Consider the following 21692-nt stretch of genomic DNA (forward strand, 5'->3'; position numbering starts at 1 on the left):
AAAGTGGCGGGACTCCCCGACCCTTTTGGCCTCATCTTTGCAGAAGGGACACATTTGCTGCAGAGCCTCTATTACCGTGCTATCCGGGAGAAGTATAAAGCTGGCTATGTATGTAACTTGCTTTCTTTTTATTTCTTTTTCTTTCTTTTTTTTTTGTTTTGGCCGCACCCTGCAGCGTCTTAGTTCCCCGACCAGGGATCCCCGACCAGGCCTCATGAATGTGAGGCCTGAAGGAAGGCAGTGTGTTTCTCAACTTGTTTGCAGTGGAATTCCCCTCTACCTCTGCAATATTCTCCAGAACCCAACATAACAAGTAGGCAAAAGGCAGATCTCACCTCCTTCCTCCACCCCAGGCCCCTGAGACACCCCCATGGGGCTCTGCGGTCCCAGTTAGAACACTGCTGCCCCAGGGAAAACATGTCCCAAAGCCTCAAGTGGGTCAAAATCCCGTTTGTCAACTTCGTGACCGTGATTAACACCCTTTACCTTTCTGAGCATCAGTTTTCTTGAAAGATGAAGAGGATTACATGAGGTAACCTGATGAAAACACTCAGCCATGGACCACAGAACCTACTAGAGCTGCACTGTCCAATATGGGGTCCCCTAGCCCCATGTGGTTGGTCTGAATTGAGAGCTGCTGTAAATGTAAAATCCATACTGGATTCCAAAGACTTAGTAAGAAAAAAGAATGTAAGATATCTCATTAATAATTTGTATACTGATTATATGTTGAAGTGATAATATTTTGGATATACTAGTTTAAATAAACTATTATTAAAGTTAATTTCACCTGTTTCTTTTTTTTTTTTCCAAGGCAGCTACCAGAAAATGTTAAATTACATACATAGCTAGGACATCCCCGGTGGTCCTGTGGTTAAGACTCTGCCTTCCAATGCAGGAGGCGTGGGTTCCATCCCTGGTTGGGGAACTAAGATCCCACATCCCGCAGGGTGCAGCCAAAACAAAACAAAACAAAAAAAACGGAAAAGAATTACATACTTAGCCAGCTTTATACTTCTCCCGGATAGCACGGTAATAGAGGCTCTGCAGCAAATGTGTCCCTTCCGCAAAGATGAGGCCAAAAGGGTAGGGGTCCCCACTATTTTTCATTGCTGATGGTGAAGAGGTAAGCCTCACATTTTTATTCAAGGCAAAAAGAGGGCAGAGGAACAGCAACCTCAGTGGTCCCAAAAGGTGGGCACCAGAATCTGATTTGGAAAAGCAAGTTCCAGGTTTTTCTCATTTACTTAGACTGTAAATTGATCTGGGGTAGCTAAGGGAGATTATGGCGGGGAGAGCCTAGAGCCCCCACCATAAAGGAGTCAGGACACTCAATTTGAATTTCTGATAAACAATGAAGAATTTTTTAGTATAAGTATATCCTCATGGACCTTCTGTATTTTTATTTACTAAATATGACAACCCCAGCTAGCATGAAAGAAGACTGCGGCAGAGAAAAGAGACGCTGTGTTGGAAAGTAACAATGGCCTGGGATTTTAAAAAAACATAACTCTGAAGCCAAATGTGTTGGGTTCAAATCCTAGGTCCACTACTTACAACTGTGTAATATTGGTATAATAATACCTCGTAAGAGTGTTACCAGGTTTACCTCAGTTACTACTGCCTGCAAGTATACCTATCTACAGCTGAGTCTTTTTTCCCTTAGCAGCTCAGCTGTGCTGTCTGCGGCTACTAGTTGGGTCTCTGCCGGCTCATTGCCCATCCCTATCAGCCAGGTCCCCCTCTGGCCTCTCCTGCGACGCTGGGGACAGTGGAAAGCGCGGTAGACAGCACCACCTTGAGTCGAATTTCTCCCCTTTCGGAGGAAGCCACTTTCTCCTCCTTTCTTTCCTATTCCCGGACCACTTCTGGGCAACGGCAGCTATTTTCACGTGAGCTCAAGTTAATGTCTCGGGGAGATTCCTGGGCGCGCGGGCAGTTCACCCTTCGATCCAGCCGCGGGCCACGGCTCGAGCCGGCGTCTCCAAAAGCTAACGTGTGTGGTTAGAGGCGAGCGCCGGGCTTTCAGCGAAGGCGGTCGGGTGTTTGCAGGCCGGGGCGAGCCCTTGTGAAAGCAGATAAAAGAAAACATTTATTAACGTGTCATTACGAGGGGAGCGCCCGGCCGGGACCGTCGTACGTCCCGAGGAACGCTTGGCTCCTTCCAGCTCAGAGGGAGGACAAAAAGAAAGCGGAAAAGAGGCAAGGATTCTTTCTCTTCGCTTCCAGCCAAGTGGACCTGATCGATGGCCCTCCTGACTTTATTGCAATATTTGAGTTATTAGAGATGCCCCCCTTGTGTGTGTGTGTGTGTGTATCAACACACACACACCCTCACACGCACGGCTCCGGCCCGCGTCCCTCCCTCATTTCCAGCTCCTGGGCGAATCCCACAGCTGTTTCAACTCTCCGCCGAGGGCGAGCTGGAGCAAGTGTGTGTCGGGTGAGTGTGCGTCTGTGGCCCGGCGAGGGTGCGCGCTCGGCGCCGGGAGCGCGGCCAGCGGGGTCCCGAGGCATCAGGAGGCAGAGGGCTGCCCGGACCCCCGCTCTCCGCCGTTGCGCCGTCCGGGGCCAGACTTCGGGGCCGGGGCCGGACGCCGGGGACAGCAGGGCCGGGACGGCCGGGCCGCCCGGGCCGCCCGTCCTTCCAGCCAGAGGTAAAGAGAGCGGCCGCGACTGCTTCCCAGGTGAGGTTGGGGCCAGTCCCCACCGCCAGGCTCCGGCCCCAGCGCAGAGCGCGGGCTGCAGGGTAGCTCCGGCGCCGGCGGGCCGCGGGAGGATGACCCGTTTGACCCCTCTGGCGGGGTGGGCGAGCGGGCGAGGACTTTCCACCGCGCCCCTGACCCGCCGACGCGCCTCGCGGAGCTTTGGAGACCTTGGAGGCAGCGCTCCTGGGCTCGCCGGCCGCAGGGGGATGGCCTCTTTGACCCCTTTGAGTTTAGACCCAACGGACCGGCTGGAAGCCAGACCACGTGGGGCTTGTCCGGGCAGGACACGGGAAAGCAGTGGACCGGATCTTCAGAGTGATAGGGAGCTCGCACATACTGAAAGCAAATGGGATTATAAAGACAAATGTTCTCCCAGGCTGGGTCAGAACCAGTTCTCATCTCCTTGTAGAGAGAAGCTCGCGTCCAGCCGCCCGAGGATTTCGGAAGTGTGACAGTGGAGCCGCAGCGATTTCTAGGACTGTACTTTTTCTTTTCTTTTAATATTTTTTATAGTAGTTCATTCATTCGTTCTGCAAGCCTTTATGGAGCACCTCCTGGTGCCCGGCACTGCGTTATGATCCAAAGAAAAGCGATGAACAGCCTCGAGTTCCTGAGCACCCCAAGCTTTCAGTTCACTTTGAGGGCAGCTAGGGAAAGAGATGCGGTCTAAGGGTGGGAAACAGGTGACACCCGCAAAGCCTAGTTTTGCCCAGTGACCTCAGTCTGCAACTCCCCGTGTAGAGACTGAAGACCATGGCCCCTGCACACAGTAGGAGGAGCCCAGACACTCATTTTGACAGTCCCCTTTTTCCTTCTCCTCTTCGCCCTTCCTGAAAGTTCTGAATCAATTCCCTGCCCCCTCTGCTCTCTGGACAGCCTTTCCTGCAGCTTGTTTTAATCACTTTTTGAGTTAAAAGTCAATATTTAATTAACCAAGTCATTACATTTAGCTTACATTTGAATCTGGGTATTTGCACATCTGTGCATGTCGGGACACCCTCCCGCGTGCCCCTCCATCTGTCCCCTGCCTCTTTCCCACAGCGCCGCTCTCCCTTCCTTTGGGGCAGAGAAGGGAGGCTGCTCTTGGGCAGGTTCTCTGGGGGCCAGAGAAGCAGGGAGGATGGGCTTTCCCTGGAGGACACCCAGTGTCTCTCCCCGGAGCAGGAACAGTTACTCTCATCTTGTAGTTAATAGTGAAGGAGATTTGCTATTGCTGCATCTCCACTACCCATTGCGGAGCCACTGGAGGGTTTTAATTAAATTAAAGGCATTCATTCCATGTAGAAAGGGGGTGGGGAGGACAGACTGAAGACCACTCACCTGGTGAGAGAGGTTCTCCCAGCTGTGCTTGTCCCACGTGTGGAGGAGAGAACTCATCACAACAGCCTGTCTGGGTGTGTAACTTAGTGTCCTCGTAAGCAGCTCGAGGGGAGATGGTGGCAGGCTTTGCTGATGGCAGTTGGACGTTTGCTCATGAAGGATCTTCCTTGGGCCAAGTTTATGCACGTAAATGCATGATGTCGGCATGGCTGCCATGGCTGAGAGTCAGTGTGGGTTTGGGCTTTGGGCTTTGTGTATATTTTTCGGTTTTTTTATTTGAATTTATGGCTTTGTCTGAAACCTTAATAGCATGTTAAGTTTTCAAACTTGAGGGTTGAGTGATGAGTTAATTGTAAAAAGCCTCCGCCTGGAGGGGGACCAGGCGGCTGTGTGTGAGACTGTGTGTGGTGTATGTACATGTGTGTGTCCCCTGCCCAACAACTCCCTTTAGCCGCCATCCCTAGGACCTAGCTGGTGTGCGGTCGCACACCCTCACACTTGAAGATCCTTTAGATTTGGGAATAATATTTCCCTCTTCCTTTCCCTGGATGTGTTCGCTTTATCTGCTTGGACCTGCCTCAAGGGGGCAGCTTCTGGTCTCCTGAGTTAGCCAGCCAGGGAATCTGGCCCAACTCCATCCAATCTGTTTTTAGACTTCCTTCCCTCAGAAGGAGACTGAAAGCCTTGTCCTGCAGAAGAATATCATCATTTCTGACCATTTTGTATTTAAAAGAAAGAGTTTAGTCTAGACTCGTTCTGATAGTTAACACTTACGTAGTGTTTCACGGGCCAAGCACTGTTCTAAATCCTTAGGCATAATAACTCATTTCATTCACTCAAAACACCTGGGAGGTACGTCCTGTGATTGTCATCGTGTTAAAGAGGAGGAAACTGAGGCACTGAGAGGATCGTGACTTTCCAACAGCTGGTCAGTGGTACAGCTGGGATTGGCGAGACCCTGGGCCTCCAGGGTCCACTCTGACCCACTGTACTCTCTTCCCTCCTTGTAGAAGAAACAGATATGCAGTGGGAAAAAAAACAAACAAACACAATAGACGATCGAACTTTGAAAGGCAGAAGCCCCTCAGTAGTCCCACTTCTCTCCAAAAACCTCCAGTGTTTGGGGGAGGCTGGGGTTTATATTTTGGTTTTGGGGGTGAGGGATGCCTTGAGGAAAATATGTGATTGCCTGGCCATGTTCCCTTCTCCCTGCAAGTACGCACACACTCTCCCTGAGTCGGGATGCAAAGGGATGTATCACGTGGACTGACAGCCAAAAGCCATGAGATCTGAGGGGAGGGTTCGTGCCCACTGAAGGCACGATGGCAAGAGGGTGAAAATTCTCCAAGAGGTGTGGCCGTCTTGTGGTTGGTGATGGAGTCGCATCGGCCTGTCCCTGGAGGGGTGGGGGAGGGGGAGGGGGGTCCAGGGCCCTGTGTTTCAGGCCTGGGCCCTGTGTGACCAGTGGATGTGGAAGGTAGGGCCTCCTCTCAGTGCTGACCTCCAGGTGAGGGAGGCCTCACCCTGGCCTACCTTCCACGCACTTCCTTGTGATGGGCCCTGGCGGGGAATCTGCAGTGCCCCTGATCCAGATGCAAGGCCTGCCTAATTGGAAGATCATTAAGATCATTATAATTAATTGGCATCCTGATAAATGGCGTGTTTGCCTAACTGGGATGGTTGCTAGGGAACCAGGCCTCACTCGGAGAGGAGAGGGGAAGTGGCGTTAGGCTGGCTGCAGGTGGGTGTCAGGGTTACAGACCCAGCGGGTTAACGGGTGGGAAGCGAGAGCCGTCCTCGCCCGCATCTGCTGGTGTTTACTGGGCAGCTGCTGTGTGTGAGTCGCAAGTGGATTATCAGTTAAGGGTACTTTCCTAGAAGGACTGGGAAGTAACCGGGACCTTTTCTCTTGTAAGCAACAGAAAGTAGGGGGAAAAAGTCACAAATCAATCTAAGAAGAGAAAGGGACTTACTGGCTTTCATGACCAAAAAATGCTAAGGTAACAGCTTCAGGCGTAGCTGAGTCAGGGCTCAGATTTTGGCCTGAAAATCTGTTCCTCTCCATCTCTGCTCTTTCTTCCACGGGGCTGGTTTCTCTCTCCAGCTCTGAGAGGCGGGCAGGCTCTAGCACCGTGGTCAGGAGAGCCAGGCTGCGTGGCTACCTGCCCGGTTATGTGATCCACGGCACGTTACTTAACCTTTCTACTGCCTCAGTGTTCTCAACCAGCAAATGACGATGATCACAGCACCTCTCTCCTGGCTGGTAGGAAAGGCTAAAGTGAGATCATCAGTGTCAAGGGCTTAACATGGTGTCTGACACAGGCAAGCCCTGGGGAAACATTGGCTGTTCTCACGATTAAGGAGTTGAGTTCAAGAGCTGTCCTCTCACTCTCTCCGGTTTGAGCCCGCCAGAAAAGAACAAGCCTCTTTTCTGGTAATGCCCACCCAGGCCCCAGGCGTCCCTCTGATCAGACTTTTATGTCACGTCTCACTCCAGGTCAGTCACTGGCCATGGAAATGAGTCAGTGACCATGGGCTTAGGCCAGGCTCCCAGGGCCTGCCCTGGAGCTGGGGGCAAACCAACTAAGACCCCAAGGCCCCAGAGGACACCAGGGAAAGCGAGCCTGGCTGCTGGGGAGGCAGACCGCCAGTGCCTATGAGGAGGGGGGACATGAATGTGACACATGACGGCCAGATGGACCTGCTTCCAATTTGGTCGAGGGGGTATCGCAGAAACAGCTGCTGAGTGGGCAGCCTCCCCTGCCCCTCCACTGAGGTTAACAGGTGCTGGAGGCTGGACTTTTCTGCCTTAGTGTCTGACAGGTGCTACCTGGCCTGAATTCTGTGATTTTTTTTTTTTCAGGTAAGGCTTTATTGGGGCCCCTGCTGCTGCGGGGCGGGGGGGGGGGGGGATATGGGGTGATGGTAGGGGTATGTCCAGGGGTCGGACTGGAGCGGTGGCTTAGGTGGGCTGCCCCCCCCTTAGGTGGTGGTGTGTGCAGGGGGCATGCGCAGTGCCCTGTTTTTGCTCCGGGCTCTTTAGAAGTGGCAGTTGAGCTTTTTGGTCTCTTTGTATCTTGTTGTCCAGAATTTGCCCCAATTGTGCATGGGCACAGTTATTTTTAATCCCTTATAGTTTCTTTGTATTTTGTTGCTCGAGGAGACGTTTGAGCAGGTGCAAGAACTGCGGCACTGCAGCAAAGGGTCCCAGGTCCCAGCCTGTCTCATTTCCCGCGAGAGACTCTACACCTTTATTCTTAGGGGGTAAGGGGCTGAAGGTCTCTTCTTCTGAAACTCTTCCTCCTGGATGGGCTACAGACCCTAGTGTCTTCTAGGCTCCAACAGTTTGAAGTAAGGCTCATGACGGCTCAAGGCATTTAGCCCATTCCAGCAGAGAGTGGCCTGGGTCCCTACAGGTCCTTGAGACAGTCAGCGAGGGACTTCTACGATTCTGTGACTTCTGGTGGGGCAGTGTTTGCCCAACCTTCCACCATGAGAGTCGTCTGGAGGTATTTGTTAAAAAGCTCAAATCCCAGACCCTGCTGAATCAAACTCCCAGGGAGGGCCCTGGCTGCTGGAAGGGAACCAGAGTGCCCTGTGTGTGTGTGCGTGTGTGTGTGTTCCACATCAGCAAAGAGGTGGAAAGAGGGCCCATCGAGTGTGCATATCTTGTACTCCTGTCTGATGCAGGGGCAGCCAGAAGGCAAAGGAAATGCTCTAAATGAGATCAGGCATATAAAGGTGTTCTGGAAACTGCAGTACAGATTAAGAGGTCATTCCTCTTATTTGTCAGTGCACACGTGTTTATTGAGCAGCTGTTGTGTGACAGGCACTGTGTTAGGCATTAGGATGAACAAGAGAGAACCCTACTCTCATGGAATTACATTCCGGAGGGTGAGAAAGCAGATAATACACAAACAAGTCCGAGGCTCTTTCAGAAAGTGACAGGCTGTACGGTGGAAACAAGATAGTGACGTGATGGGAAATTATGGGGAGTGGGGGAGGGCAACTTGTGGCAGGTGGTCAAGGAAGGCCCCTCTGAGGATGTGACTTTTGAGTTTTGACCTAAATTTTGAGATGAGCCAACCTGGGGAAGATGTAGAGGGAGAGCATTCCAGGTAGAAGGAACAGCCAGTGCAAAGGCCTGGAGGTGGAGAGGAGTGGCCTGTTCAAGACACCTGTTTAAAGCACAAATAGAAGTCCAGTGGGGTGAAGGGTAGTGAGTAAGCGGCAGGGTGGGGTGGGGGTGGGGGTTGAGGTCAGTGGTGAGAAATGGGGGCCAAGGTGAGAAATTTAGATTTTATTTCAAATGAAATGGAAAACCACTGGAGAGTTTTAAGTCAGGGAATGACAGGATTGGTGTTTTAAAAAGATCTCAGTGGCTACCATGAGAGGGATGCTTTGCAGGTGGAAGCAGAGACATGAGGATGGTGAGCTGATATGGGCCAGGATTTTGGTGGTAGTAATGGAGATGGAGTGAAATGGGTGGATTGGAGATATATTTGGGGGGCAAAGCCAGTGGAACTTTCTGGTGGATTGGATACTCAAAATGAGGGAAGAGCTGTAGTTTTCAACCAAGGACAACTTTGCCCCCCCAGGAGACATTTAGCAATGTCTGGAGGTGTTTTAGGTTGTCACAACTAGGGAGGAGATGCTACTGGTATCTAGTGGGTGGAGGCCAAGGATGCTGTTAAACACCCTACAACGTGCAGGACAACCCCACAACAAAGAATGACTCAGCCCCATATATCTCTAAGGCCGAGGAGTCAAAGACGACTGGGAAGCTTGGTGTATGGTGATTCCTAAGTAGGGAAGACGAGGAGAGAAAGTTTGGAGGAGGGAGGATGATCCAGAATGTAGTTGTGGAAATGTTGGGTTTGAGATGACACTCAAGCTGGGTGGCGGAAGGCTCACTGGGTGCTGGATACACAAGTCTGGAGCTGGTTGGTACTGGCAAGTGAAATGTGAGAGTCATCAGTACATCCATGTTATTTTAAGCCCTGGGACTGGACACAATCATCTAGGGAGAATGTATTTTGTTCCCTGGTGGGCTTTCCTCCCTCGTCCCCCGCTCCAGTGCCTGTCGTGTATCAATTGGATGAATATTTTTAGCACATCCCACACGCTCACCTCTTTATGATCGTCCTAAGAAATTCCCAGAGGCTCAGGCCGAGCCCCTTCACCCCACCTTGCCCATCTACTCATTGCTCAGTGATTAGCAGACAGAGCTAAATTTCGGCATCACTCTGCAAAAGATGCCCTCGGGAAACTGCTGAAGTTCGTATGGGATCCTGGCCCTTACAGGCAGCACGGTGCCTCCTTGGTAGAACAGCTGGTCACGTGGTCTTCAGAGCTTCTCCTCCAGCCCAGACCCAGACTTCGTGGAATTCTCTCTAACCAGCATCTGCCACTGTTTTGAATTTTCCACGGTCTCTTAATATGATTCCAAAACACATGCTGCCCGGTGGCCCTGGCCTCTGACGTGTAGCTTCGTCTTACGAAAGGCCTGTATCCACTGCTTTATACACCTGGGCCCTGCTTGAAACTTGGATAAGTTCTATCCCAAACTCAGAGTCGTTATGAGCAGGGCTTGTGTGTGTGAGTTGACGGATAGGGCTGTCCCCGGGGACCATGAACAGTACCCGAGATGTGTTTGGCCAGGTGGAAGCCAGATGTGTTAGGAGAAGAATGCTGCCAACAGCCTTTCTTATTGGCTGGAGACCAGGGTCCCAGCGGGTGACTTGACCCACCTCAGCAGCCAGAAAAGGGGAGTGTTTTTAGCCACAAAAGTCCAGGAGATGTTCATGCTCTGGTGAAAATCGCATCATCCAGAAGCAGCATTTCTGGCCTGTTCTAGAGACGGGCACTGTCCACAGACTTCTGATTGCAGGCCACTTACCTTGATATTTCAGAGAGGAGGAAAGCCTACTAGAGTCTTAGTGGTTTGGAGTCCTAATCATTTGAGTGTGAATCAAGATGTGTTCACTGCAAGTAATAGAATTCCTGGCTGAGAGTGGCTTGTGTGGTAGCAACACTTAATTCTCACATAATGAGAATCCAAAGCGGGGGAGCCCAAGGGCCAATTTGTTGCTAAAAAATAATGTCCTCAAGGACCCGGGATGCTCCTAGCCTGTTCCTCTGTCCTCAGCTTCATGGTCTTTGTTGCTTCATGATCTCAAGACGGCTGCCACAGCTCCAGACATCACATCCCCCTACAAAATGGGAATAAAGAGCAGGATTCCTTGCGATCTCTCTTTTAATTAGAGAGCAAAATCCTTCAAGAACACCCCCACCCCAGCAGACTTAGGTTTAGCTTCATTGGCCTGGGGTTGGGTTTTGTACTAGCCTCTAAGCCAAACACTGACAAAGGGAAATAGGGTTTTTATGTTCGGTTTAGCTTAGTGGTTCCCCAAATTAGCAGGTCAAGCACCTTCTTCTCATAACAAACATATTTTGCCAAGTTTACCTGAAGTAAATTCATAGATAATATAACCTGTCTACACATATATTTTAATCAATAAAGTACCCTCACTGTAATTTAAAGAAAAGCTAAAAAGGAAAGTGATTTATAATTAAGCATATATATTGCAGCCTATGAACACTTAGACACAACTACATTAGAAGGTGTAATGAAGCAGTCAGATGCTCACACTAGTGTAGAATCACATAAATCTGACAGCTACAAATGCAGTGGGATACAGATGTTTGGGTTTGGCAACTTGAAGACCACAAGTGCTATGGCCATAAGTAATATGATTTTCCAAAACAGAACAATTTACCAAATTTTCCAAATGAAACAAACTACAGTCTTCCCTCAGTTTACTTAGTGGTTGCATTCCTGGAAAATTCAGCTTAGGGTAGAACCACACAAATACATCTTTGGCGTTTATATGTGAAGCGGAGTTCATGTCTAAGGTCACGCAATGTAAAAGCTTTTTCACCTACATGAATGTCTGGTGGGATGTCCAAAAGTCATGCTGGAAATGGGGCGATTCTTCACTGCGTGGAGCATTGCATTATCCACCATCCCTGCAACCCCACTAGACACCAGAAGCATCCCCCAGTCATGTGACAACCAAAACCTCACAAATTCCAGAGAAACGCCTCTTTGGGGAATGATTTCACCCCCTTGAGAACCACTGGCTTAGACTAATGCTGGTTTGTTGCCAGGGTGGGGGAAGATCCACCCCCTGAAAAAACTGGGGTCCTGTAGACCAGGGAATGACCGGAAGGGGAGGCACCCACAGTTTCTGCCTCAGAGTTGTCCCCAAGCCCCTCTTTCTGCCCCTCACCCTTCCTGTTGACATGTTCCGAAAACATCCCAGTCCAACCAGTGAAATAAACGCATGTGGTTGGCGTGGACCAGCCTCTCCAGTGAATGGGGTGATGAGTTCTCGGGTTAATCTGGGTATCAGTGGTTTCCACCTGGACAGGAGATGAAGATGGTACAGATGATTGAACAGAACGCCCTGAGAATCCATGTGTCATAATGGTTAAGGGCGTAGACTCCAGAACCAGACTTCCTGGTTCAGATCCCAGCTTGGCCATTCAGAAGCTGGGTGGAGCTGGGCAAGTCACTTGACCACTCTGAGCCTGAGAGCCGTCTTCTGTAAAATGGGGGCAATCCCAGTAGACTCCTCCTAGAGTAACTGTGAGACACTAGAACAGTGTGTGGGTACATGGAAATTACCTCAAAAGGTAGATGTTATTGCCGTCATAGTTATTATTACTTATATTTGTAGATACTTTTTAGCTTTTTTAAATTGATATAATTGACATGTAACATTGTATTCATTTTAGATATACAACATAATGATTACAATGTAATGATTTGATACATGTACACATTGCAAAATGGTTACCCAGTAAGTGTAGTTAAACATCCATTGCCACGCATAGGTGCAGTTTCTCCTTGAAAACTTTTAAGATCGTTCTCTTAGCAGCTTTCAAATATATAGTACAGTATTGTTAACTGTAGTCACCATGCTGTACATTATATCCCCAAGACTTATTTATTTTATATCTGGAAGTTTAAATCTTTGACCACCTTCACCCATTTCGCTCATCCCCCACCCCCCACCCTTGGCAACCACCAATGTGTTCTCTGTAGCTGTGAGTTCAATTATGGGTTTGTTTTTTGTTTTTAGATTTAGATCATGCAGTATTAGTCTTTCTCTGATTTATTTCACTTAGCATAATGCCCTTAAGGTCCATCCATGTTGTCGCAAATGGAAAGAGTTCCTCCTTTTGTATGGCTGAATAATCCATTACAGACATAGACCACATTATCTTTACCCGTTCATCCATCAGTGGACACTTAGATTGTTTCCATATTTTGGCTACTGTAAGTAATGCTTCAGTGAACATGGCAGGGGGGTCAGTGCAGATCGCTTTTCGAGTGATTTGATTTCCTTGGGATAAATACCCAGAAGTGGAATTGCTGGATCATGTGGTAGTTTTTTGGGGGTTTTTGTTTTGTTTCTTTGGCTGCGTTGGGTCTTCATTGCTGCACCAGCTTTCTCTAGTTGAGGCGAGCAGGGGCTACTCTTCGTTGCGGTGCGCGGGCTTCTCATTGAGGTGGCTTCTCCTGTTGCGGAGCACGGGCTCTAGGCGCGTGGGCTTCAGTAGCTACAGCGCATGGGCTCAGTAGTTGCGGCTAGCGGGCTCTAGAGTGCAGGCTCAGTATGTGTGGCCTATGGGCTTAGTTGCTCCGTGGCACGTGGGATCTTCCCAGACCAGGGCTCAAACCCGTGTCCCCTGCATTGGCAGGCGGATTCTTAACCACTGCGCAACCAGGGAAGTCCCTCATGTGGTAGTTCTATTTTTAATTTTTTGAGGAACCTCCACACTGTTTTCTGTAGTGGCTGCGTCAGTTCTTTTTAGCTTTTGAAGTGCTTTTACACCTAGCATCCTGTATGGTCTTTTCAGCCACTCCGTTCATAAGAAAAGCCATTTGTTTCCTTTCTGCTGATGAATTTACCCGTTCATCCATCAGTGGACACTTAGATTGTTTCCATATTTTGGCTACTGTAAGTAATGCTTCAGTGAACATGGCAGGGGGGTCAGTGCAGATCGCTTTTCGAGTGATTTGATTTCCTTGGGATAAATACCCAGAAGTGGAATTGCTGGATCATGTGGTAGTTTTTTGGGGGTTTTTGTTTTGTTTCTTTGGCTGCGTTGGGTCTTCATTGCTGCACCAGCTTTCTCTAGTTGAGGCGAGCAGGGGCTACTCTTCGTTGCGGTGCGCGGGCTTCTCATTGAGGTGGCTTCTCCTGTTGCGGAGCACGGGCTCTAGGCGCGTGGGCTTCAGTAGCTACAGCGCATGGGCTCAGTAGTTGCGGCTAGCGGGCTCTAGAGTGCAGGCTCAGTATGTGTGGCCTATGGGCTTAGTTGCTCCGTGGCACGTGGGATCTTCCCAGACCAGGGCTCAAACCCGTGTCCCCTGCATTGGCAGGCGGATTCTTAACCACTGCGCAACCAGGGAAGTCCCTCATGTGGTAGTTCTATTTTTAATTTTTTGAGGAACCTCCACACTGTTTTCTGTAGTGGCTGCGTCAGTTCTTTTTAGCTTTTGAAGTGCTTTTACACCTAGCATCCTGTATGGTCTTTTCAGCCACTCCGTTCATAAGAAAAGCCATTGGTTTCCTTCCTGCTGATGAGGAGCGTCCAGCTCAGAGAGACAGGAGCGGGCTGAAGGCATAACTGGGCTTAAAGATTGATTCTGTGGCTTCCTGAGCTGAGGAGCTATGTCATGTCCACCCCTAACCCTGCCCTGCCCTGCCCACCTCCTCTTTTAGGCCTCAGTGAGTCCATCTCAGGAAAGGAGCTGACCTGTAGGGGAAGGACCTATAGGACAGGGCCCTGAGTGTGTCCTAGGAGCCCAGGATGGGGCTCCTCACCGTGTGCACAGGGAGATGCTTGTGAGTGGAGCCGGGGTTCCCAACAGAATCTCCAGGGGAGCTCTTAAGTTCCAGTGCCCAGGCCATACCCAGACCAATTAAATCAGCACCCCTGGGTGGGGGGGAGGGGCAGACATCAGGCTGTTTTACAGCTCCCAGATGATTCCAATGTACAACTGAGGCTGAGGGCTGCTGAAGCAGGAGAGTAAGTGCTAGAAAGGGTGCATTTCTGCAAAATCCCAAAAGGGCTTGTAGGAGCTAGCAGCTCCTCGAATAAAACCCTCCCTCCAGGGGCCCGCTACACCCATAATAAAGTCCGCCTTGCCCTGCACCGCCTGGCCTCCACCTCCGTCTCACCCCACTCAGCGTACTACACCCAGTCACGCTGGCCTCCTCTCTGTTCCTTGGCTGCATCAGTGCTTGTTCCGACCTCAGGGCCTTTGCTCTTGCTGTTCCCACTGCCTGGACCGCTCTTCCTCCAGAGCATCACAGGTCGGGCTCCTCTGGATGCTTCAGGTCTCAACTCAAATGTCCCCTCCTCAGAACGTCAAGAATGCCTCCTCGGTTTATGTTTATAGCACTTTTCACTCTCTGGAATTACCTGGATTTACTTACTTGCTTCTTTGTCCTCTTGCTAAAAAGTACACCCCATGGTTGTGGGGACCTTGTTTGTATCCCGGCACCTAGAACAAGGCCTGGCACTCTGAGTGCTCAGGAAATATTTTGGGGAAGAAGGAATCAAGGCAGGAGGCTTGGAGATGTGCCGGTGGATCTGAATCTAGTGTTTGGGGATCCTTGCTCAAGGCAAGGGAGTCGAAACCTGTTTGTCATCTGCCAAAAGCACAGGTGAGAGTGGAGAGGGTTGCTCTCACCTAGTCACCAGTCCCTGTCCCCTCCTGGTACCCAGCCCAGTGGAGGAGCCGGGCTTTGTGCTAACATCCTTTTCACAGCAGCAGATACCTCCCTCATACCACAGCAGGGACATCAGGCCCTGCAGAAGGGCTGGTGGAATGTTCTGCTTCTGACCAGTCTCAGACCACCTGAGATATATAAGTTAATCCATGAGATCAGTGGCATGACATTCTAATGAGGGATCTGTGACATGACCTTGTAATGAGGGCTCTTAGATCGAAGATTTCTGCCCTGGGAATGACAACTACCCCCCTTTCCCCAAGTTGTCCCCTCCTGGAAGAAGCTTTCACCGTGCAGGAGACCTACCTCTCTCACCTCCTTTCTGGGACCCACACACAACTGAGAAAGTTCTGCATGCCAGGTGGTGGTCTAAGTGCTCGCTCAGGGTGTCTTAGTCCATTCTGGCTGCTGTACTAGAAAACCAGAGACTGGGTGCCTTATGAACAACAAAAATTTATTTCTCACAGTTCTGGAGGCTGTGAAGTCCAAGATCAAGGTGCCAACAGTTTCAGTGTCTGGTGAGAGCCTGCTTCCTGGTTCATAGACGGCACCATCTTCTCTCTGTGTCCTCACATGGCAGAAGGGGCAAGGGAACTCTCTGGGGTCTTTTATTAGGGCACTAATCCCATTCCTGAGGGCTCCACCCTCGTGATCTAATCACCTTCCAAAGGTTACAACTTCAGATACCATGATATTGAGGATTAGGTTTCAACATAGGGATTTGGGGAGGATGCAAACATTCAGTCTATAGCACAGGGATATTCTAATCCCCGTTTTACAGGTGAACAAAATGAGAGGTCTCCTTGCTCTGCCATCCCTTAGGAATAGGACATCACAGGCTGGCTGACCAGTGCCCATATTCCGCTCACAGAAATGTTTTGTTTGACTTACACACTATTTTTTTTTTTTTTTTCGGTACGCGGGCCTCTGACTGTTGTGGCCTCTCCCATTGCAGACCACAGGTTCCGGACATGCAAGCTCAGCGGCCATGGCTCACGGGCCCAGCCGCTCTGCGGCATGTGGGATCTTCCCGGACCAGGGCACGAACCCACGTCCCCTGCATCGGCAGGCGGACTCTCAACCACTGCGCCACCAGGGAAGCCCCTGACTTACACACTATTTTTAACATTTTTTGAAGTTGGCAGATTTTTAACAACTGTGAGACTTCACATTTTTAAAATGAGAGTTTCCAGCTTCTGAAAAATAGACGTGGGCTATATGTGGCGGCCCTGGGCTCCTGTCCCCACTGATGGTATACTTTCCACTTTGCCACAGTCCTCCTCACCCCCATTCCCTATTGTCTGAGGGTACAACCAAGTTCATTTGCCATTTATCATTGCACTTGCCCTGCTGCTCCTCTCCCATGGATCAGTATTTCTGTGTTCGAATGCCTCTATCAAAAGTGGTAAAGTGAGAGATGGAAAGAAGGAGGCGTGTGGGTTTCAAGTTTTTCTTATACTTGGTTACGTTACCTGCCTGGCCCTCGTGGGCATTTGAGTTTTTCCTTTCCTGTAACACTTTGTTCATACCAGATGGCCACCCTTCTAGGGACAATGCGTTGGAACTTCAATTTATTATAATAATAACAAACTCTAGTATCTAATGGGTACTTGTTGCCAAGCATTTAATCATCATGACAGTCCTCTTAATCAGGACCTGTTATCATCTCCATTTCATACCTGAGGAAACTGAGGCAGTGTGTGATTTCCCCCCCACCAGAATAGGAGCTCCTTAAGCTTGTTCATCTTTGTGCCAGCTTACCGCTGTTTGAAACAGTGAATGAATGAATGAATGAATGAATGATCTCCTCTAAGCGTGCATCTGCTTGGCCCCAGGGGACCAAAAATGTTGACTCATCGTAGGTCATCTGAAACCTTCCCGTTGGAGGAACAGGCTCTAATCAGTGTCATTGCGGACTCTTTAGCTGTGTGTCCCCAGCTCAGTGGCTGAAAGCAATGATTATTTACTTCTGATGAGTTTGTGAGTTGCCAGGTGGTTCTCCTGCTTCAAATGATGTCAGCTGGAAGGTCCAAAATGGCTCCACCCAAACGGCTGGCAGCTAGTGTTGATCAAGAGGTGGGAGCTCCTTTGGGGCCATCAGCTGAATGGCTGCATCCTCCTCCACATGGCCTTTTCCCGTGGCTGCTTGTACTTCCTCACAGTATGGTGGTCTCAGGGTAGCCTGACTTCTAAGAGCGCACATGTAAAAGCTGCCAGGCCTTCTTAAGGCTTTAGCTTCAGAAGTTCTAGGGGCCTAGGAGCAGGAGTGACTGGCAGCCTCCTGAAGGAGGGGTTCCAATGAGATAAATGCACCCCTGCTTTTTTTTTTTTTTCCTGCTCTTGACATTCTATTTGAATGTCAGGGGCCCAGTGAGAGAGTCTGATTGGCCAACTTTTGTCACAGGATCACCCTTTGGTCACATGGCAGGAGAGGGTGGGGCATCTTGGCAGGGGAGAGAGAATCCTCAAGAGGAAATTGGGGTACTGTTGTCAAGAGAAGGGGACCAGATGCTGGACAGACAAAAATAGTTAGAAAACCTCTGTACAGCCCCTGAGTAAGTGGCTTTGCCCCAGGATGAGCAGTTAACATTTTTGAATGAATGAATGGAGGATGGATGGATGGATGGATGAATTTTTTTTAAGTCTGGTATAAGTAGAATGCCCAAATCTGTGTGGCAGCTCTTCCCGGGCAGGGGCCCCGTAGTTCAGGCACTGCTGAGGGTTTGGGAGCCCCCCCTCATTTTATGGGCCAAAGCCAGCTCCCAGAATCCTGGCTACACTCAGCATCCTCACCCCGAAGATGGGGCTCATTGGAGCTGGCCCCGGAAGGGAAGGATGCACAGTACTAAGGGACGGGCCTGCGCAGTGGGTGGGCTCCTGCCACCCCCAGGCCCCGCCCCACCATGAACACGGGCAGCCCGGCCCTCGCTCCCCTTCTTCCAGCCACTGGGCACCTGGACACACAGTAACACCTGGTGACACCCAGTGAGTCCCCCAGAGAAACTGATCCCAGGTCAGAGAACACCTGTGACCCAGGCTGTCCTCCCACGTGACAGTCTATTTCCAGCTGCTAATTAGCACAGCACTCCAGGGTTGGAAACAGACCTGTCATTCGAGATTCTCTCTGACTCCCATCTCTGAATTTAGTGGGTTATTTGGTAAAAGTTGCTTCAGACTCCGTCCCCTGCCTGTGAGTACAATCTTATCAAATAATTGCCAAGCGTCAGGCCATTTCCAAGGTGAGCTAATGAGACGCGCATCTCCTAATAGCAGGGGCCTGATGGGTGAGCATGGTGCCCATGGCTGCAGATTGGGTGAAAGGGAAGAAATAATTGGATTATTAATACCGAGCAGCTAAAATAGCCTTTCATCCATTTTATGTTCTTCTCAAAGGAGACCACAGTCTCTGGAAACCTAAATGTGGGTTCTATGGGGGTAAACAGTGCTGAGAACGTGTGGGGTTAACACGTGGGAGGGGCAGTGACTGGCATTGCCAGCCCTGGCCGGGCAGTTGAAGCCGAGAACCAGCCTGCAATTAGGCGTGAATAATGACCCTGTCACGGTCCGACTTTATTGCCTTTGGCCAAAAGCCCTTTGCAGAAATAACTTCGTAGCTTGCTGCCAGGGAAGCTTTTGTCCGCGGCCAAGACAAAACAACAAAGAACAGAGGTGGGAAGAACTGTATCTGATTCCCGTTTCCCCTAAGCACCCGGGAAGGGCAGCAGGTGTGGCCTACCTGGAAGGCCTGGGCGGGGGCAAGTGACGTCCAACCTCAGGTAGGCCAGGCTGCCACAGCTGTTCCCTGCTGCTGCCATCCTGGTCTTTATTACGGTCTTCAAACCGACCCAGCTCATTCCCATCACAGGGCCTTTGCACTTGCTTTTTCCCTTGCTTAGAAAGCATTGCGCCCACAACTGGCTTCTCACCCACCTTCTGGTGTCGGCGCAGACATCACCTCCTAGAGGCCTCCCCTGATTTACTCTATCCTGTCATCCTGACAACTCCCTTCAAAGCACTTAAGATCGTCTGAAATTCATCTTCATCTGTTAAATGTGTGTCTCCCCCACCAGAATCTCAGCTCCTTCAGGACAGAGGCCTGGCCTGCCTGGTGATCACAGCTGTTTCCCAGCATTCCACACAGCACCTAGCACATAGTAGGTGCTCAGAAAAGATCAGGTACCTTCGAAGGGTTGCAAATGGGCCCCCAGCCAAGCTCCAGAGGAGCTTTGTTTGGCCTGCTCAGTGTTTAAAATGTATTGACTGTTTTTACTCTGAAAATGGCATCCCCACGGGTGTGGTCTGGTCCCCACCCCTCCCTGTGACCCTAAATCCAGGCCATGTCACTCACTTCTCTTGCCTAGGCCCTGCAGGCATTTGAGTTTGTGTCCCCACTTTAGACAAAGGCCACTGCACACAGGTGTCTCTCCACAGGTGACATCAAACAGCATCTAGAATTCCTGTGAGCCCAGGCGGTGGGCCAGTCCACTGGGCTCCGGCCCAGCCAGTCCCACTGACTGGATTGAGGCATGGTTCCCAGTGGGCAGGACCCAGTGGTCCTCATCTTAGGAGTCCATGCCCAGGCCATTAATGGCATTTAACTTCATTGTGCTCTCTTTTGAGCCTTCTGAGCCATCGAGGAGGGAATTCCATTAACCCCTCTGTTGTGGTCTTCAAAGAGGCCTGCTCCCTTTGCAAGAAAATGTTCAGTGCCCTTGGCAAGCAGGAATTTAACCGTAATGTCACTACATTTGTTTCTTTGTGCTGCTATCCATTTATGGCAGGGGTTCTCACCTGGGGGCAATTTTGTACCACCCCCCAACCCAGGGGACATTAGGCAATATTTGGAGACTTCGGGTTTTTTTGGCTGCGTCAGGTCTTAGTTGCGGCACGCAGGATCTTCATTGTGGCATGCGGGATCTTTCGTTGTAGCACACAGGCTCTTCCTTGTGGCACACAGGCTTCTCTTTAGTTGTGGTGTGTGGGCTCTGTAGTTTGCGGCACGTGGGCTTCTCTCTACTTGAGGCGCGAGGGCTCAGTAGTTGTGACGCGCAGGCTTAGTTGCCCCGCAGCATGTGGGATCTTAGTTCCCCGACCAGGATTGGACCCGTGTCCCCTGAATTGGAAGGTGGATTCTTTACCACTGGACCATCAGGGAAGTCCCTGGAGACATTTTTATTGTCATCGTTGTGGGCGGTTGCTGCTTGCATCTAACAGGTAGAGGCCAAGGATGCTGCTAAACACCCTCCAGTGCACACAACTGCAGAGAATGACACAGCCCCAAATGTCACCAGTGCCCAAGTTGAAAGACCCTGGTTTAGGGCAAGTGGTGCCCACTCCCCATGGAGGGAGAAAACTGCCTTTGTAACTAAATTTACTGAAATAAGAAAGGGAGCGGACAGAAAGCTGTATCTGGCACAAACAAGACTGCATGTTTCCGAGACGCTGACATGTGGGATGCTGGGGTCAAGGTCAGTCATGTCGCCCTTTTGGGGAGCAGAGCAGACTGTTGGCTTCACACCAGAAGCCCCGGCCCTGGAAGCTGCCCATCTCGCCAGAAAATTCCTGGGAGCTGCCTGTCAAACTGCAGCCGTTGATTCTGGGAGAAGCTTCATGTCTCAGGCTGAGTTCTAGAAGGTTGGAGCTGTTTGCAGCTCTCCGGCCCAGCCAGACTATGTTAACGTTCCTCCCAAACCCAGCCCGGCACCCCCCAGTCGAAGTCTCCCCCCAGGACAAGCCAGCGGCCACCCAACAAGACCGGGGACGGTAGCCTCCTGGACTGGGCAGCTTCCCGGTAGATGGTGGCCCTGAGCTCCTGGGGCCAAAGGGCCAACCCTGAAGGAGGGTCATTGCTCACGTCAGCAGGAGGAAAGGTCTGGGGGAAGTGAGGGCCAGTTCCCCAAAATCAGGTCACCCAGTTCTGTTTGGGTTTCTGCATTTATGAGGTGGCTTCCTTTCTGCTTAAAAAGACGGGACTTTTTAAAAAGTGAAAATAAATCAGTGTTTTCAATGCAGATGTAACTGGGGCGCCTCCATTCTCTGCAGCGAGGAGGAGAGGATGTCACTGTGCTTTCACATCCAGGGCAAGCTTGCTTTCTGCCTCTTCTGCCTCTTCTGCTCCCTTCAGAACCGCCTCAGCACGGGCCCCATTGATTTAACCCCCTTGGGTCATTTGAGAAAGAGGAGTGGGCATGGGGGAGGCTTCTGGTCACCCCAGGGCTTCCTGAGGCTCAGGGATCTTTGAAATGGGCCTGGGCACAAACTCCAAAGCTTGGCAGATACAGACACGCGGAATCTGACTCAGATCAAGTTTCACTTCCTAGAAGGGGTGACGTGTGCAGGGGAGAGGCTCTCACCCGCTGCCGAGCCCAGGCCTCCATGACTTGGCAGGGCCCCCTGTGTTCTTCAGGGGCCACAAGATAACACCCCACATGCTCATCTCCAGTGCGATCTTCTCACCCCTCCGTCTGGAGGTGGGGCGTCCCTGGTGTCCCGTCCATGAATCTGGCCAGGCATGTGTATCACTGGTAACCAATAGAATGGCGGGATTAATGCTGGGGACAGCAGAAAAGATGAGGTTCCGTCAGAAAAGATGAAGTGGCTCCCCCTTGACTGCTGGGATGCTCACTTTTGGACCCCTAAGCTGCTGTGTAAGAAATCAGCCACCAGCCTGAGGCCTCCATGCTGTGAGGAAGCCCAGGCCACAGGGCAAGGCACCCCCTGAGGCCCCAGCTGACTGCCAGCAGCAGCCACCAGACTGGGGATTCAAGTCCCCAGCTCTTGCGTCTTTTCAGCTGTGGCCTCAGACATGATAAGGCAGAGACCAGCCATTCCTGTTGTGTCCCGTTGGAATTCC

General features: G+C 50.8%; 1 protein-coding gene across 2 annotated transcripts in view; it reads left to right on the forward strand.

Moving 5' to 3' along the window:
* The first annotated feature begins 2209 nt into the window (after window positions 1-2209).
* SULF2 (sulfatase 2) overlaps window positions 2210-21692 on the forward strand; it is a 139397-nt gene continuing 119914 nt past the window's right edge. The window contains exon 1 of one of the 2 annotated variants that reach the window (XM_024746869.1): window positions 2210-2443. The gene's annotated coding sequence lies outside the window, so the exon portion shown is untranslated. Of the gene's footprint in view, window positions 2444-2639; window positions 2658-21692 lie in introns of those variants that run through there. The other variant, XM_024746870.1, reaches the window with a different exon arrangement.

The sequence above is a fragment of the Neophocaena asiaeorientalis genome, unplaced genomic scaffold (assembly GCF_003031525.2).
Source record: "Neophocaena asiaeorientalis asiaeorientalis breed wild unplaced genomic scaffold, Neophocaena_asiaeorientalis_V1.1 scaffold132, whole genome shotgun sequence".
Classification (NCBI taxonomy): Eukaryota; Metazoa; Chordata; class Mammalia; order Artiodactyla; family Phocoenidae; genus Neophocaena; species Neophocaena asiaeorientalis.